The sequence below is a fragment of the Ictidomys tridecemlineatus genome, chromosome 13 (assembly GCF_052094955.1).
Source record: "Ictidomys tridecemlineatus isolate mIctTri1 chromosome 13, mIctTri1.hap1, whole genome shotgun sequence".
NCBI lineage: Eukaryota > Metazoa > Chordata > Mammalia > Rodentia > Sciuridae > Ictidomys > Ictidomys tridecemlineatus.
The window spans coordinates 51,556,948-51,573,779 of record NC_135489.1 but is presented as its reverse complement, the minus strand read 5'-3'; the positions used below and the strand labels follow the sequence as shown (position 1 = coordinate 51,573,779).

The window sequence follows — 16,832 nt, the reverse complement described above, 5'->3', positions numbered from 1 at the left end:
GTCAGCTCAGGGAAGAAAGGTGGGTATTACTTGTCCCAGCTCTGGCTCCTCGATGCTCCAAAGCCAATACTTGGTAAAGGTAAATTGGTGAGTTGGTGGGAGGGAAATCAAGGGGTTTTTTTTGTTTGTTTGTTTGTTTGTTTTCGTTTTTTGGTGGGAGTGGTTTACTGGGAACTGAACTCAGGGGCACTCAACCACTGAACACAGTGTATTTGTATTTTATTTAGAGACAGGGTCTCCCTGAGTTGCTTAGTGCCTTGCTTTTTGCTGAGGCTGGCTTTGAACTTGTGATCCTCCTGCCTCAGCCTCCCAAGCCGCTGGGATTACAGGTGTACACCACCAAGCCCAGCAGAAATCAGTTTTATTAAGGATCTGGCATCTTGAGAAGATGGGTGCAGGGGCTATATACTCTGAGAGCACCATTTTCTGGATCAGGTGTACAAAGGGTTTTCACAGGGAAGGAAAGGAGGCAGGGCCAATGGGCAAGAAGGAGACAGGGGCTTCACCATCCAGGGTGCGTCTCTCCTTTATTCTCAGGTGGGCATATTGCAATGCACCTGAACTTCCTGGGGCTACTTCCTATGGTTCTCTAGATAGACATTACTTTTCTGCAAGGTGAAAGTCACAGCAATTTACATGTTTTGTGTCAGTTGAGGCACAAGATAAAAGAATAAGGAAGAGTGCTGCATAGGCTGGTGTAACCTGAAGGTCACCAGATGTTCTGGGTTCTGTCAATATCGAGAAAGATGACAGGGCTGGGTGGCTCAAGCGGTAGCGTGCTCACTTGGCATGCGCGGGGCGCTGGGTTCAATTCTCAGCACCACATAAAAATAAAATAAAGATGTTGTGTCCACCGAAAACTAAAAAATAAATATTAAAATTCTCTCTCTCTCTCTTTAAAAATAAAAAGATTACATACTAGTGAATATCTTAACCATTTAGGTGAGGCTTCTCTTTAGCATTTTGAATGCCAGGCAGAGAGGGGACATGCCCGTGCATGTTACCAGGGAAAAGTAAATAGCCTTCTTCCTTCTGTTTGTTTTTTTTTTTTCCTCAAATGCCAAGGTGCCATATTGGGAGGTAGCATGTCCAGAGACCCACCAGTCACCATGTTACCAACAAAGGCAGTTGGGCTACCACAGCTGAGAATCTCTTGCATAATAGAATTTGCCAGAAAGAATAATTGAACTCAAAGAGATAAGAGTAGTAAGCAAAGGTCTACCTGATGGCTAATTGTTCAGTTTTTAGCCAAGAGCATTAGAACAGAACTATACCAAGCAAAGGGAGATGAGATTTATAATGAAGCCAGATGAGGTCGATGGTCCACAGATGGCAGCCACAGTTCCAAATCCCATCATCTCACACATGAGCTTTGTGGGGAACACCTCACACCCAAACCATAACACCTGTAGTTCCAGGCCAGGCTGTGCAATGTTATAAGACCCTGTCTCAAAACAAAAATAAATAAATAAATAAAATTTGAAGATCTCTCCATCTAAAGGGAAAACAACAGTGAGAATATTTCCGGGATAAGCTTTTTGGGTTCTGTGTGTTGCTTGTTTTCAAAAATCCATAGAAAGGCAAATAATTTCCTGCTATTAAAAAGCTGTTTAACCTTTCCCAAGGAGAAAAATCAAGTTAGAGGATTAAAGTATTAGATTGGAAGGGATTTTAGAGATTATTGAGTTCTGACCTTCCATTTACATATGAAGGATCTGAGACAAGGGAGGGTAAGTGAACAGCAAGAAGTCCAGTAGCTTTCTTCTAGTCTTATTATTTTGATTTTTTTAAGAGTTCTGTAAATTTCAAAATTAATTAGGTTGTATTTGAAACACAAATAAACTAGGGATGATGGAAAAGTGTAAAATAAAAACTAAAATTTTGAGAAACAGAGATAAGGTACTTTTTTTTTCCTTTGTAACAGGGATCGAACCCAGAAAACTTAACCACTGAACCACATCCCCTTTTTATTAGTTATTGATAGACTTTATTGATTTGTTTTATATATGGTGCTAAGAATTGAACCCAGTGCCTCACACATGCTAGGCAAGTACTCTACCACTGATCTACAACCCCAGGCCTGTATTTTTTACATTGAGAGTGAGTCCTGCTGAGTTGCTTAGGGTCTTGCTAAGTTGCTGAGGCTGGCTTTGAATTTGCAATCCTCCTGCCTCAGCCTCCTGAGCCGCTGGGATGACAGGCATGTGCACCTGGCTAAGATACTTTCTAATGAACTATCCAAATTGATCTGTCGCAAGGAGATGTGAACTGTGTAGGTAGGACATGCAGCACTCGATGCACAACAGATATTTACTGAATGTCCCCTTGGAGCTGAGAGTGCTGTAGGGAACTGGGAAGACAACCACCATGTAGCAAGCGCTCTGTCAGGTGAAGTTCAGCCTTGTAAGAACTAGAAGAGGCATCCAGAAGGATGATCCTGATGTCTTCCTGGAAGCAGTGAGACCTAAGATGATTTCAAAATAGAAAGAAAAGGAAAGAAAGTCCCTGCAGAGGGAACAGGTGCACAGCCAGGGAATGTGGTAGCCTGAATAACTTTTTAAAAGTGCCCAGGAAGGAGAAGCAGAACCAGGTTAGCAGGAATCCCCTAAGGCCCAGATGGGAGACTTTCTCCTGGGGGAAGGCAAGCAAGCTGGAGTGACAGATCTGTGAAGCGTTCCCAACTATTACTCTGATTATCTACAAGAGTTTGGAAGCAGGTTCAAGGTCAACCCAGTGAGAACAATGAGAAAGGTATTTCTCCAGATATTTTGACCAACAAACTGCCTCTCTTCCTGTTGCCCACTCTTGGGTACACATAACAGTACTTTTCCTACACGGTGCATGCTAATGTTTCCTATTGAATCATTTTCGTTTTCTACATGGTGGAGCGGTTTGACTCACCTCAGTTGATGTCATGACTCATTAATAGGTCACAGCTCCGAAGATGGAGAAACTTGGAGTTAGGGAGTTACCGGGACACCAGAGACAGGAGATGATGCACAGTAGGATCTAGGGACAGAGAAAGGTACAAAGAGGTTAGGGAATGATTCCAGAGGGGCTTAAGAGATAGGAGAGAAAGACCCAAGGAATTAGAGGTTAACTGACCATCTATTAGGAGGGTAGAGATAATGAGTATTTTTAAAATGCCCTTCCCTTCATTCACGTTTTTGGTAAACTCCAATAGATTCCTTAATCTGAGGCCTATTCCAAGAGCAGTATTATATAATTCCAGAAAATAATCCAGTGTTATTCAGAGAGGGAGTCACCTTGTGGAAATGATGGAGAGGAATTCGGGCGGACCAGAGTGGACTGAGAGCTGAGCTAGAAGATTCTACAGGAACAAACAGCTCAGATCAAAGACTTACCTGTGCTTTCCCAGGGCTGCCATCAGGGCTTTTGTAAGGCTGGGAATAGGTTCGGTTCGGCCTGGGTTTTTCATGGAGCAATCCTGTTGGCAGGAGTTACTTTCTTTACCTACTTGGCATCCAGTTTAGAATCCACAGTCACTGGTCCAAGACAGTCACCGGCGTTTCTTGGACACTTAGAAAAAAATGGAAAGACCATTAACTTTCTTCTTCTTGCACACTGTCAGACCACACCAGGTCAAAGGGACGTCTTTCCTGCCTCTTTCCCCAGCTTCCCTAGTCCCAATCCTTCTCCATCTAAATCTTTTCTTTTGCAAAGCCGTAGGGAGTGGGGAAAGCCTGTTGCTAGAGGAAGATTTTGAATAATAGGTGTTTCTGAGCCGGGTTTATTGAAAAGGTCTTGTCTGTGTCCTGGGGGAGATTGTAAAAGAGATGTCAACAGGAGCTCTTTTGTGTGGATGGCATTCATCCCGAAAGAGAGGAATTCCCTCACTGGGCTAGTATTTAAAGCAGATTTGTTGCCGCTTTTGCTAAAAACTTTTTATCCAACTGCCTGAGCTCACAGCAGCAAGTGAGTCACTGGGTGATTGCAACTTCCTCTCCTCCTTAGCAAAGCAATGACTCAGTCATTTACATTTAGAAAGGAAGGTTCCTAAGAAGATTTCCTGGGTTTTCCTCAGCTGGAGCTTCTTTTCTTGACCGTCACGTGGGCCAGATCTGTGGGCAATCCTGTTAACCCCAGAGGAGGGGAGGCTAGCCCAACTGTTTTTCTCACTCCTTAGAAAACTTCTTGCTGTTCTGCTTGCTTTCTTTTTTAAATCCTAGAAGAGAGACAAACACAATTTCCTGCCTTCTGGCTTTTTCTAGTCTCCCTTCCCCCCACTCTTTTTTGGAGAGGGACTGGCAATTCCTGGGTACTGTAATTACCGCAGGCTGAGGTTTGACTTAACTCCACCCTTAGGAGATAAGGCAACCGTTTTATTACCTCTCAGCCAGGTGCCCAAGGGTGACAAGACTTGCCTTTATCTGGGGGACCTGACAAGGTTATCAGAAACTGCAAAAGGGCTGAACCTTGGAGCAGCGACCGCCAAAATTATTCACTTCCCTGTGATCCTTTTTCCAATCTTTTATTGCTAATTTCAATCCACAGACTAGTTCTACTTCCCTCGGAGTTTTTCCTGAATTTCCTGAACCTGAGTTTTGACCTACTGGGGTCCCTTTGGACCTAAGCCACAGTAATGGAGCAGTTGTAATCATGAGCAGGGTCAGCCCCAACTACCACACACAATATCTTGATATCCACTGGTTTAGTAGGTTTGCAATGTTTATAGTTGCTTTTTCTCAAACTTATTATTTAATAAAATCTTTGACCTGCAATGATAGAAATTTAAAAATAAAATAATAAATAAAATCATATTTTATTGCCTTTACTTTTTACGATTCCTCTTGAAAACTAGGCTGTAATCCACACCAGGAGGCAGTGCTGTCCTTAGGTCATAAAAACATCTAGTTCTTTAACTATTTATGTCTGTAGTTTACTAGTATATCTGTCTAACTACACATCAGGTTGTGGGGGTTTGTTTTCCGTTTTATTTTTGAAGGGGACTGGGGAATCAAACCCAGGGCCTCGGTGAACTCTAGGCAAGGGCTCTGCCACTGAGCTACACCCCGAGCCCCATTTTATTCTATAATTTAAGCTCTGTTGCATGGATTTCTGTTATCATTTGTGTTGAAACTGTGGCATAAAAACATGGATTTCTATATCATTTTTTACATTGATTGTATTTTTTTAAATACACGAGAGCAGAATGTACTACAATTTCTTATTACGTACATAGAGCACAATTTTTCATATCTTTGTATAAAGTATGTTCACACCAAATCATGTCTTTATACATGTACTTGGTTTTTTTTTTTTTTTTTTTTTTTTTTTTTTGCATTACAAAAAAACATGTATTTTGTTTTAAAATAGGATTGGAAGCCCGGTGCAGTGGCGAAGGCCTATAATCTTAGCGGCTCAGGAAGCTGAGACAGGAGGATCACGGGTTCAAAGCCAGCCTCAGCAATGGCGAGGTGCTAAGCAACTCAGTGAGACCCTGTCTCTAAATAAAATACAAAATAGGGCTGGGCGCGTGGCTCAGTGGTTGAGTGTCCCTGAGTTCAATCCCTAGTATCCCCCCCCCCGAAATAAAATAAAATAAAATGGGATTGGAGCTGGGAGCTGTGGTGGACACTTGTAATCCCAGCAGCTCGGGAGACTGAGGCAGGAGGATCAAGTTCAAAGCCAGCCTCAGCAATTCAGTGAGGCCCAAAGCATTTTAGCAAGACCCAGTCCCTTTTTTTTTTGGTACTGAGAATTGAACCTAGTGGCATTTAACCATTAAGTCACATCCTCAGCCTCTTTAAATATTTTATTTATTTAGAGACATGGTCTTGCTAAATTGCTTAGGTCCTCTCTAAATTTTTGAGGCTGGTTTTGAACTCATAATCTTCCTGCTGGGATTACAGGGGTTGGTCACTGCACCTGGCCAGTCTCAAACTTTGGGAAAAGGGGGGGAGGCGGGGTCTGGGAATCTGGCTCAGTGGCTAAGTGCCTCCAAGTTAATCTCTGGTTAAAAAAGCGGGGGCAGGCAGGATTGGCAAACTGTGCACTAGGTAGTTTTAATGAGTAAAGAGTGCTCTTCCAGATAAACTTTAGACAGTACCCTGAGCTGCATCAAATCAGCTGGCACCCAGCTGCACCTAGAAAGAGGCCGCCCTCCTGTCAGTACAAATTATAGTGGGCCAAGGTAAAAGCTGCTCACTTTATTTGTTTTGCTGTGAAGTCAGACTGTGGCCTGAGGGTAGAGTAGGGGATGGGAAAGAAAAGGCGGATCAGAGAATGTTGGAGAAGTGAGTTTAAAAAACGTACACACAGGCCTGAGGGGGTGAGGGAAGTAGATCCACGGTAGAGCTCTTACCTAACACATGAGAGGTTGTGACTTCCATCCCCAATACAAAAAAAAAAAAAAAAAAAAAAGCAAGCAAAGAAAATAGCTAAAAGCTCCTACTAAGTGTGGTGTGGTGGCACAGGCCACCACAACTCGGGAACTGCAGCAATTTAACGAGGACCTAGGCAAATAAATATATATAAAATGGCCTGAGGATGTGGCTCAGTGGTTGAGCACCCCAGTACCCTGGTTCACTCCCCACTACCAAAACAAGACTTTCAGGAATGCCGCTCTTACCATCATAATGAGAGCCCAAAATGGATGCCTCCCCATACAGTGTGGGGCACACTGTGATAAACCAGTTGACAAGGGTCAGAAGTACTGTACTAGAGCTTTCCTTCCTTTAAAGATGTAAAACTTGGCACACATACGGCCACTGTATCACCATCCTCCGTGGCCACCCTCCGTAGGTGGGACTGAGGGCCAGAATTTGAGATGCCTCTGCAAGAAGACATCCCCTGGTGGGAGCTTTTACTGCTCCAGGGGTGGGAAGGTGGGGGTAGGACATCATTCTTCCTTCCACATTTCTTTTTGCTTTTACTTTCATTTATTTTTATTTATTTATTTATTTTTAAGTACTAGGGATTGAATCCAGGGATGCTTAAGCCATATCCCCAGCCCTTTTTTATTTTTATTTTTTTAGAGACAGGGTCTAAGTTGCTTAGGGCCTCACTAAATTGCTGAGGCTGGCCTCAAATTTGCAATCCTCCTTCCTCAGCCTCCCGAATCGCTGGGATTACAGGTTTAGACCACTGCACCAAGCTCACTTTCAGTTTTAAAAAAGAAACTTGAGGGCTGGGGATATAACTCAGTTGGTAGAGTGCTTACCTTCATGCACAAGGCCCTGGGTTCAATCCCTAATATCACACACACACAAAAAAAAAAAAAAAAAGAAAGAAAAAGAAAAGAACTTGAGGGATTAGTTGTAAAGCACTTGCCTAGCATGCATGAGGCTGCATCCACATTTCTGAAAGCCTTTACCTAAAACCAGTTCTTGGATCTATTTGCAGCGTGACTACACCTTCTCTCCTGCAGACCCCTCCAAGTACTTGATTGCTGGGTCTGCCGTGTATTAACAATCTAAAATCCCCCAAGCCCCGAATTCCAAGCACATTCAGCCAAAGAAAGGTTCAGTTACAGGCTAGGACATTGTTCTCACAGGATTCAAAGGAGAATGTTAAGGACAAAAGCAGAAGAGAGCCCTTTCAAAGATAAGCAAAGCTTTCGTGGGAAGAACCCAGGTTCCACGCCAGCCTCACCCAGGGAGAACTTGGACATCAACCTCTCCTTTTCATCTGCAGCATTAGATCATAACCTCCTCTGCAGGGTTGTTTTCAGAATGTAATGAGACTAGCAAAAGTGCATGCCTTTACTAAACAGGCAAGGAATGAGGAGGAGGATGGGAACTGAGTTTATACCAATTTGAAACTCTTGAGAGATTCCTAGGTTAGCACTTGCCTGCATGAAGCTCTGGGCTCCATGCTCAGTATTGAAAAAAAAAAGAAGAAAAAAAGAAAATTTGGGCTCTGGAGCACATGCCTACAATCCTAACTACCAGGGAGGCTAAGGCAGGAGCATCACAAGTTCCAAGCTAGCCTGGGCAACTTAATGAGAGGCTGTTTCAAATTTTCATAATAAAAATAAATTTTTTAAATGGTTCGTAGGTTTTTAATTTAATTTTGGTAAATAACAAACACCAAACAGTAAGGTGTTTTGGAGGGGTTCTTTGTTTTCTCTTTGTTGTTGTGCTGGTGCTTGAATGGGGCTCCCACCAAGCTCCTCCCAGGCCCAGTAAGGTGCTATTTTAAATGCAGCCTTGAGGGACACTTTAAATGGCTGTGGGGGTGAGAAAGAGCTCAAGGGGACACCTGGACAAATGTTCCTGTTCTCTCTGTCAATGACAGCTGGACAACACGGTATGATTTTAAAGCACTGATCCTACTGGAGGATTTATAAGGAGCTGGCATCCTCTCTGGGCCAAGTGGGTGACGGAGGCAACATCCCACAGATGGTTGTTCCTTTGAAAAGGGGAGGGTGGAGTCCGGGAGGAAGGAGGAAAGGAGCAGGATGAATAATTGGGTGCCTTGCTGCACAGCCCAGAGCCCCCTCGGCCTCTGCAGGAGGGCCTTCCACTCCCAAGTAGCTGGAAGCAACAGCAGTGCATTTCTTTGTTATGCGCTTCCACAAATCCTGTCTTCCCAGGTTTGGGGCTCCCAGTTTGCCTTATGCAGAAGCTGCAGCTCCAGGGGAAGCCTTGCTCCAGGCACCAGGCTCCGGGGGCAGCTCTGGCTGCTGTTATAGATCTACCTTCTCTCCAAACCCAAGGAGTTGGCGGGTGAGGGGCTACTGGTAAATCCACACCGGATTCTCAGGTAGGACTTAGGCGGACTGGATGCCCATTAAGTGTGAATTCAGGCCTCTCACTTCCTGAAGCCAGGCAGATCCTACATGTGTCCCCTGTAGAAACCCTCAGCTGCTCCGTACAGTACAGCCATAGGGGTAGGGACACTCAAGCTCTTCTTAGTTTACCAGGCTTGGTGACAAGGCAGGAAAGTCTTCACTGCCTGATTCATTGTGTTGTATAATTCCAATCCAGATCTGTCCTCCTATTTCAGACCCCAGGTTCCTTCCACTGAGCAGGTGATGCCGATTCCCATGAAACAGAACAGGCAGGAACGAAAGGTCCTTGGCGCTCACATATCCATCTTGTCTGCAAGCAGACAGAACACAGGATAAGAGGTCCAAGAAAATGAGTAGAAGGGGCTAAGGAAAAGTAAAGCTGCAGGCCAGGGTTGTGGCTCAGCGGTAGAGCGCTTGCTAGCATGTGCGAGACCCTTGGTAGGATCCTCAGTACCACATAGAAATAAATAAATAAAATAAAGGTATTATGTCCAACTACAACTTAAAAAAAAAAAAAGTAAAGCCACCACACAGGAAAAGGGTGGTTAGCATCCTGGGTCCTCAACAACCATCCCTCCTGCCCTCCGGGTAGCACCCATCAAAGAGAATGGACATTAGGTAAATAAGCCACAGGTGACTTAGTAGTTTCTACTAAACTAACTGGTGTTGGGGTGTGTGTGTCTGCACACATGCTGGGGATTGAACCTGGGGTCTCATGCATGCCAAGTTCCTGCTCTACCACTAAACTCCCAAGGTGACTAGGACTAGATTGGGAATTAGATTGGGGTTTAACATACTTGATCCATGTCAAAAGTTGGTCAGTCACTAGCCAAGCATGGTGGTGCTACCTCAAAGGCAGAGGCAGGAGAATTACAAGTTCAAGGCCAGTTTGGGTGACCTAGGGAGACCCTATCTCAAAATTTAAAAGTAAAAAGGAGTGGGGTTGAGCTTAGTAGTGGAGTTAACAGCTACTGTTCTGGGTCCAGTACTGAGAAAGAAAAAAAAAAAGTTGGTCATTCATAATTGTATTTGGCTAGTACTTGACCTATACCAAACAGAAGTGGGAATACCGTTGTTCCTTGGTACCCTCAAGGGATTGATTCCAGGACCCTCTATCCCAACGAATGTCAAAGTCCTCAGATGCTTAAGTCCCCTTTACACTATTTTCATATACCCCTGCACATCCTCCCATGTAGTTCAAAATATCTGGAGATTACTTTTGATACTTAATACAACACAAATGCCATGTGGATAGGTTATGCAATATCTTGGGGGACAGAGTACTGGAGATTGAACCTAGGGTGCTCTACCACTGAGCTACTTCCTCAACCTCCGCCCCACAACCTTTTTTGGATATAGGATCTCACTAAGTTGCTGAGGCTGGCCTCAGACTTGGGATCCTCTTGCCTCAGCCCCCCAAGCTGCTGAGATTACAAGTGTGCACCACTGTGCCAGTCCACAGTATTGTTTAGGAAACAATAATGTGGCAAAAGGTCTGTAAACGTGTGATTTTTCTCAAAATTTAAAAAAACAAAATTTAGTTGTCAATGGGAGTTACTTGTTTATATGTGGTGCTGAGAATCGAACCCAGTGCCTCACACATGCTAGGCAAGCGCTCTACCACTGAGCCCCAACCCCAGCCCTCTCAAATATTTTTGAGTGATAGTTGGTTAAACCTGTAGATGCAGAACCCATGGAAATAGAGGACCGACTGTACTGTGACATCCCAGGTCACAGAGGATGGCTCTGCTGTTTATTCCTTTTACTTGTGGCCCAACGACTTTTCTTTCTGGATTGTTGATCCATTTTCCTTCTTCTCTAGGAAGACTCTTTTCATTCCTATTCGTTCCTTCATGCAACAAGTATTAGCCATAGCACAACCATGTGTTCTAAGGATCCTGGTGACATCTGTGAACAAAACAGACAACAATGCCTGACCTTGTGATTCTTCAATCCTTGGTGAATTCCCATCTCTCCGTCTGATCAGGGGGAAATATAGGACCGTATTGCTGAGAAGTGTCATCTGACAAGAAATGAAAAGCTAGCTGATGAAAAGCTTCAAAGAAAAATCTCCTTCCCGGCTCCTAGCTCCGATCCCCATCCCAGCCTCCTGAGGGGCTGGTAGACCAGCTGCTCAAACAGGAAACCTTATATAATCCTGTAACCCCGACCTTGGTCCCTGAGTCTTCCTCTCTTGTAAACAGTCCATTCAAACCAGGAAGACCTGCAGACCTGGCTGGGACCCATTTTGAAAAATACACACATCATTATGAATGTTCAAAAAAAAAAAAAATCCTAGATCTAAAAGGAAGTGATCTATCTGACTCACGAGTAGAAATCACTTTATAAAGTAATGGAACAAATGGAAATTTAATCCTCACAGATGAAACTGCCAGGGCAGTCATTTGTGTACATGGATGACTCAACAGCACCTGTTAGAGAAGCCGGGAAAATGAGCCGTGAAATCCTGGTCACATTCCCAACTGCAAGCAACACTCCCTCCTTGGAGTGAGTAGTAAGCCCCAAGTCCTGAACGCCCTGATTTCAACACGAAGCCTACGATTGACTTTAGCATTGGCTAAATGATTCTTAATCAGAACCCTAGGTTTTTAAATCTCTAGTATTAAATGATCGAGGCAAATACTAGCCAAATATCTACTTTCAAGATGATCCTTTGAAACTGATTTCAGGCAACCCACTGGTTTTACATATGGAAACCTTCAGTTTCCAATATTACTCAACTTACTGTCAAACTTCATTAAAAGTACATATTACAAGCTTCAGACCTGAACCCCTGGCCCTGAACCTTCTGAAAGGACCTTCATCCAAACATCATTTAGCACCCTCTAATCTAGTTAATTAACGGAACTTCCTGAAGAGAACAGTCACTTTGATCTGAACCTCATTTTTCCTTTCCAGTTATTTTGAAGCAGAAGGAAGAGAGGCCCTCTTTTCTGGGCTAGCTGGAGCTACCAGAAGCTCCTTCAGAGACCGCAGGGTGGAAACAGACCTGGGAGGAAGAAAGCAGGTTCAAAACACTGCCCTGAGCATTTTCGTGGGTGTTTGCCCCACACAGAGATAAAAGAGTGAAGGTGTGGCTGGGAGGCATGCTCTTCGGGAAGCCGGGCCTGCAGGCTGGAAATCTTAAGTAATCTTTGCAAACAGGCTCACTGGAAGACAGCAAGGCAGTTAGAAATGCTTCAAGCCTGAAAGAAAGGTGTCTGCATATACAGTACAAATTCAGATGAAAATGGAAAATGTCAGTCACCGGCAGCAGGAATCCCCAGTCTTTGCATTCATTGCCATCTGCCCATCTGACTGGGAGGTGAAGAGATTGGGTGAAAATTGCTAGAGCAGTTCTTGCTTTTTAACTTCTTACCTTAAAAAATATTAACATAGCTACTGCTTAAAAAAAAATTCTTAGCCGCAACCTAGATTTTACCCGAAAGCCGGAGAAAGTTTGTTTTTTTTTTTTTTTCTTAAGGTGCTAAGTTATAAAGCAAGACGTTCTGAGTCTTGACTTCCACTCTGTGGTTTTTGGAAGACAAGTCCAGCCAAGGTCCCCTTCCGCAGCAGCGCCACTTACCTTGCGGCCGAGTGGCCATTGAGTATGTACGTGTTGTTCCAGGTTTGGCCACAAGGGGACTGTCGAGAGTAGGGTTGCCTGCAGCAGTACTTTGTTTTCTCAGACTTTGGAGTGGGAGGGATGGGGGTTGGGTGTGGGGCCGGTGGGGGGGGGGGAGAAGCAGCTGGCTTGGGAGGAAAAAAAAAAACATTTGTTCTCTGAAATGATGCCACTTGCCGTTTTATAAGTCAAAGGTTGCCACGTTACCTGTTGCCAGGTTCCTGAGAATGCTCAGGGAAAATGTGGGAGACCAGGGCACAGCACCAAGTCCTTCCGCCTGGTAGATTTCAAGCTTTTTTTGACTGGGGCTGGCGCTGACATTTGGAGAGCAGCTGCTGTGGATGGCCGGAGCATTGTTTGGTTGTAGTTCTAACAGAGGAGTGGCTGCCTCTTACATCATTTCCAGGCATCAAGTGCCTGGGGCTTTTTTTTTTTAAATGACTCTAACTTTCTGATCCCTCCCTCCCTGGATCTTTGTACAGTACACACACTGTGCAAAACAGCCTCACCTCGGGAAGACCAAGTTTTGTAGTAACTTGTTAAAACAACTTGGATGCCTCTTTAAAAAAAAAAAAAAAAGAAAAAGAAAGAAAGAAAAGAAAATGTGACTCTGAAACAAACCTTTCCATTCTTCCTTCTGAGAACAATGTTGGGTCTGATTAGCAGCCGCAGCCCGGTTCTCCCCAGAAGAGGCAGCTACTATCAGCTGAATAGATCTCCAAGCCAGACATGCCGAGGCTTGGGGCATTTGTCTGGCATTAGGAAGTGTCTGGAATACTAGTAACTACCAACTGGCAAGGCGGAGGACTGCAAGAGTGATTGCCCTCCCCCTCCCCCTCCCTCTCCTGCTGTTCCCTCCCCTCCCCCTAGGCTCCGACACAGGCGTGCTCTTTTCTGCTCTTTTCTGCTTTGACTAAGAAAAGTTGCACTCGTCATCTCTGTGGTTTCCGTGGAGGATGGCGTTAGTGGAAATCATTCTCTCAGCCACTTCCCTGGAGCCGAAGTTAATGGGAGAGGAGACGACTATGGGATGCGCCGTGCCTCACGGAGGTGGGCTGGGAACCCAGGGTTTCCTTGTCACCCGCCCAGGGAACCTCACATCCTGCCTTCCTTCTCACCACTGACACCTCACTTTGGGTGGCCTGGAAATGGGAAGCTGTAAATATTTTGCAACAAGGTAGTGATTTTTTTTTTTAACCCCATGTATTTTGTTGTGCAGATTTTTTTCTCTTTTTGTAATATTTTGCTTTATTGATGGATGGATGGATTGGTGCCGGGGATTAAACCCAGGGCCTTGTGCCTGCAAGGCAAGCACTCAACCAATGAGCTATATCCCCCGCATTTTTAATTCTTTAAAAATTTTTATTTATTTATTTTGCTGTGCTGAGGATCCAACCCAGGGCCTTGCCCATACTAGACAAGTGCTACACCACCGTTGAGCTGCATTTTTTTTTTCCTTCTGATTCTTGCTATGGTCCTCCTGCTCATCTCAAACTGCTGGGCACGGTGGGTGGTGCAGGCCTGTAATCCCAGCAATTTGGGAGGTTGAGACCAGATTGCTAGGTGAGTTCAAAGCCAGCCTCAGCAAAACCAAGGCTCTAAGCAACTCAGAGCCAGTCTCTAAATGAAACACAAAATAGGGCTGGGGATGTGGCTCAGTGGCAGAGTGCCATTGAGTTCAATCCCTGGTACATCACCCCCAAAAAACAAACAAAAACTTCAAGGCTCAGGGAATCCTCACAATAGCTAACAGGCCCACACCACCATACCTGAGTACAATATTTTAAATCATAGCTGGTGTACTCCTTGTTGACCACTGGGAATTCTTCATTCAACTTTTTTCTTCCTTCCTTCCTTTCTCTCTCTCTCTCTCTCTCTCTCTCTCTCTCTCTCTCTCTCTCTCTCTCTCTCTCTCTCTCTTCCTTTCTTTCTTTTTTTTGGTGGTAGGGATTGAACCTAGGGGCACTTTACCACTGAGCCACATCCTCAGCCCTTTTTTATGTTTGATTTTGAGACAGGATCCTGATGAGTTGCTAAGTTGCTGAGGCTGGCCTCAAACTTGTGACCCTCCTGCCTCAGCCTCCAGAGTATCATTCACTAAATTTCTGATGAGTTCCTGCAGGGTGCAGTGGGCTTATTGTTTTTTACTTTGATGATGTGTGTTGGGGACATGAATACCAGTGGTTTGGGTTAATGAGGAAATGGAATGTGTAGCTCTAAGTATTCTAACTTCACCACTTGGTAGATATGTGACATAGGGTCATCCGTTTCTTGCTCTTATTCCTGAAAGCTCGGTGCTGGTCCCAAGGCCAATCCAATGAGGAGGATGTAGTTTTGAGAAAAAGGAAAAAAGAAGTTTTATTGCTTTGCTAGTAAAAGAGAAACACGGGGACTGCTGTCCCCGAGGCTGTGATTCTCACTGTCAAGGGGTGATTCAAAGGCTACATTCCAGGTGTGTCCTGTCAGGGGTCATAATTCACTTGTAGACTTTAGAGACAGCCCCTTCGTAGGTCCTCTCCTACCATCCTGAAGTCGATTGCTTTATTCCTGTGGCGTGTTTGCTCAAGGACAGATAACTTGGCCTAGGATGGGAAGAAGGTTTATCTTGTTCCCCCCACCTTATAGGCGGGGGTTGGGGGGTAGAGGGCGAAGAGAAAGGAAACAAACCAAAAAAATGTTCATTTTAAAATAAGTCACAAGGGTTATATTCAAAGCATGGAGTGGAACCCCTGTTACCCTCTAAGCCTTAACATTTCCATCTATTGAATAGTGACAGTGGGATCCTCGTGTCAGTTAAGGCCATGTCCGTTAAGTTCTTAGCGCAGTGTCTGGATCTCTGAAGACTAGGAAGATCTAATCTTGGCATGGTGAGGAGGGTCTGGACTCATTCTGCAATCTCAGCCTCTCTCTTGTCACCTGAGCTTGTGCCTTTTCCCAGTGAAGGACCTGAGCCAGACCACTGGTTTGTCTGGCACTTGACGGGGAGTCCAGTGTGCCAAGGCACAGTGCCATGAACAGCAGGACTCTAAGATTCACGGTGAAGTGCAAGACTTCTGGGCTGGCCAGACCGGAAACAGCAGCAGCAAACTTTTCTGTTAGCAGTTGCATCCTCCCCGAGTTCAAAATGCTTCCCCGGGATGCCAGAACCTTTGTCATGACAACCCAAGAGCCTGGTTGGTGACTTCTTCCCCTAGCCTCTTCTTTGGGATTCCTTCTTCAACTCTTAGGCATCACCCTCAGTGAGACCCTGTGCTTCAGATTCTCTTCCAGATTCCATTCATATTTATGAAGCCATAGGGCCTTCAGTTTAAAAGAAATCTTGTCATCAAATTCAACTGTCTGTCAGTTGTTGGTACAATTTCTATAACTTCTCAGACACACGTACAAAAAAAAAAAAACGATCTCCGCTTGTATATCTCCAGGGACTGAGAGCTCACTACTGGGTGAGGTCCTCATATTCCATGTTTGGATAGCTGATGACTATCTTTGTCTTCTTTTTTTTTTAATTGGTGCTAGAGATTGAACCCAAGGATGCTTTCCCACTGAGCCATATCCCCCAGCCCTTTTCATTTTTTATTTTGAGACAGAGTCTTGCTAAGTTGCTGAGAGTCCCACTACCTTGCTGAGTCTGGCCTCAAACTTGCAATCCTCCAGCCTGAGCCTCAGACTCCTGAGTTTCTGGGATTTCAGGCCTGGGCCACCAAGCCTGGTTTAAAGGATTTTTCTTTATTCTCCGACCTCTTATCTTTGTAGTTTTCTTGGGGACTTAACACAGAAGTCCATGCTGTGCTTTAGGCAGCCACCCTCCAAATCAGTGAATTCCTCTGTCTTCCTTCTTTTCCAAACGAAGTATGCCCTTTCCTTAAATCCATACATTTCTTCCTAAAGCAAGGTGCCCACGGCTGGGGATGGAGCTCAGTGGTAGAGCAATTGCCTAGCATGTATGGGGTCCTGGGTTTCATCTCTAGCACCATATGAGAGTGGAGAGAGGTACAGGGGCAGCCACGGAGCACAGATTAAAACACAACACAAAGATCCTCCTATTATTCTGGATACCACACTTCTATTCTTAATGTAAGTACCTTACCTGACATTCAAACCTCAAGTCCAGTCCCCATTCTGCGTTAACTGCAGTCATCTCTTTATATCCCTAATTTAGGTGCTTCACATTTCATTTTCCTTTTGAGCTCTTCTCTTTTCTTTTTCTTTTGATACCAGAGATTGAACCCAGGGGTGCTTAACCACTGAGCCACACCCTTAGCCATTTTTATGTTTGATTTTCAGACAGGGCCTCACTAAGTTGCTTAGGGCCTCACTAAGTTGCTGAGGCTGGCTTTGAACTTGCAATCCTCCTGCCTCAGCCTCCTGCCTCTGAGGTGACAGGTGTGAGCCACTGCGCCCAGCATCATATTACCTTCTAAAGCACCCTGTAGGCTCAGTTTACCTCTCTGA

The 16,832-nt window shown here is 44.7% G+C and overlaps 1 protein-coding gene and 1 long non-coding RNA gene across 31 annotated transcripts in view; one reads left to right on the top strand and one right to left on the bottom strand.

The window, feature by feature from the left end:
* LOC120886307 (uncharacterized) overlaps window positions 1-13,206 on the bottom strand; it is a 28,745-nt gene extending 15,539 nt beyond the window's left edge. For 2 of the 11 annotated variants that reach the window (XR_013429671.1, XR_013429672.1), the window contains exons 1-8: window positions 12,588-12,946; window positions 12,342-12,508; window positions 10,432-10,663; window positions 8,885-9,065; window positions 4,000-4,186; window positions 3,366-3,540; window positions 2,902-3,009; window positions 1,275-1,444 (exon numbers count right to left, since the gene is read on the bottom strand). This is a non-coding gene — a long non-coding RNA (uncharacterized LOC120886307). Of the gene's footprint in view, window positions 1-1,274; window positions 1,445-2,901; window positions 3,010-3,365; window positions 3,541-3,999; window positions 4,187-8,884; window positions 9,066-10,431; window positions 10,664-10,693; window positions 10,779-12,341; window positions 12,509-12,587; window positions 12,950-13,001 lie in introns of those variants that run through there. The other 9 variants (XR_013429678.1, XR_013429674.1, XR_013429681.1 and 6 more) reach the window with 8 other exon arrangements.
* Dlgap1 (DLG associated protein 1) overlaps window positions 1-16,832 on the top strand; it is an 878,199-nt gene that overhangs the window by 779,491 nt on the left and 81,876 nt on the right. The window lies entirely within an intron of this gene.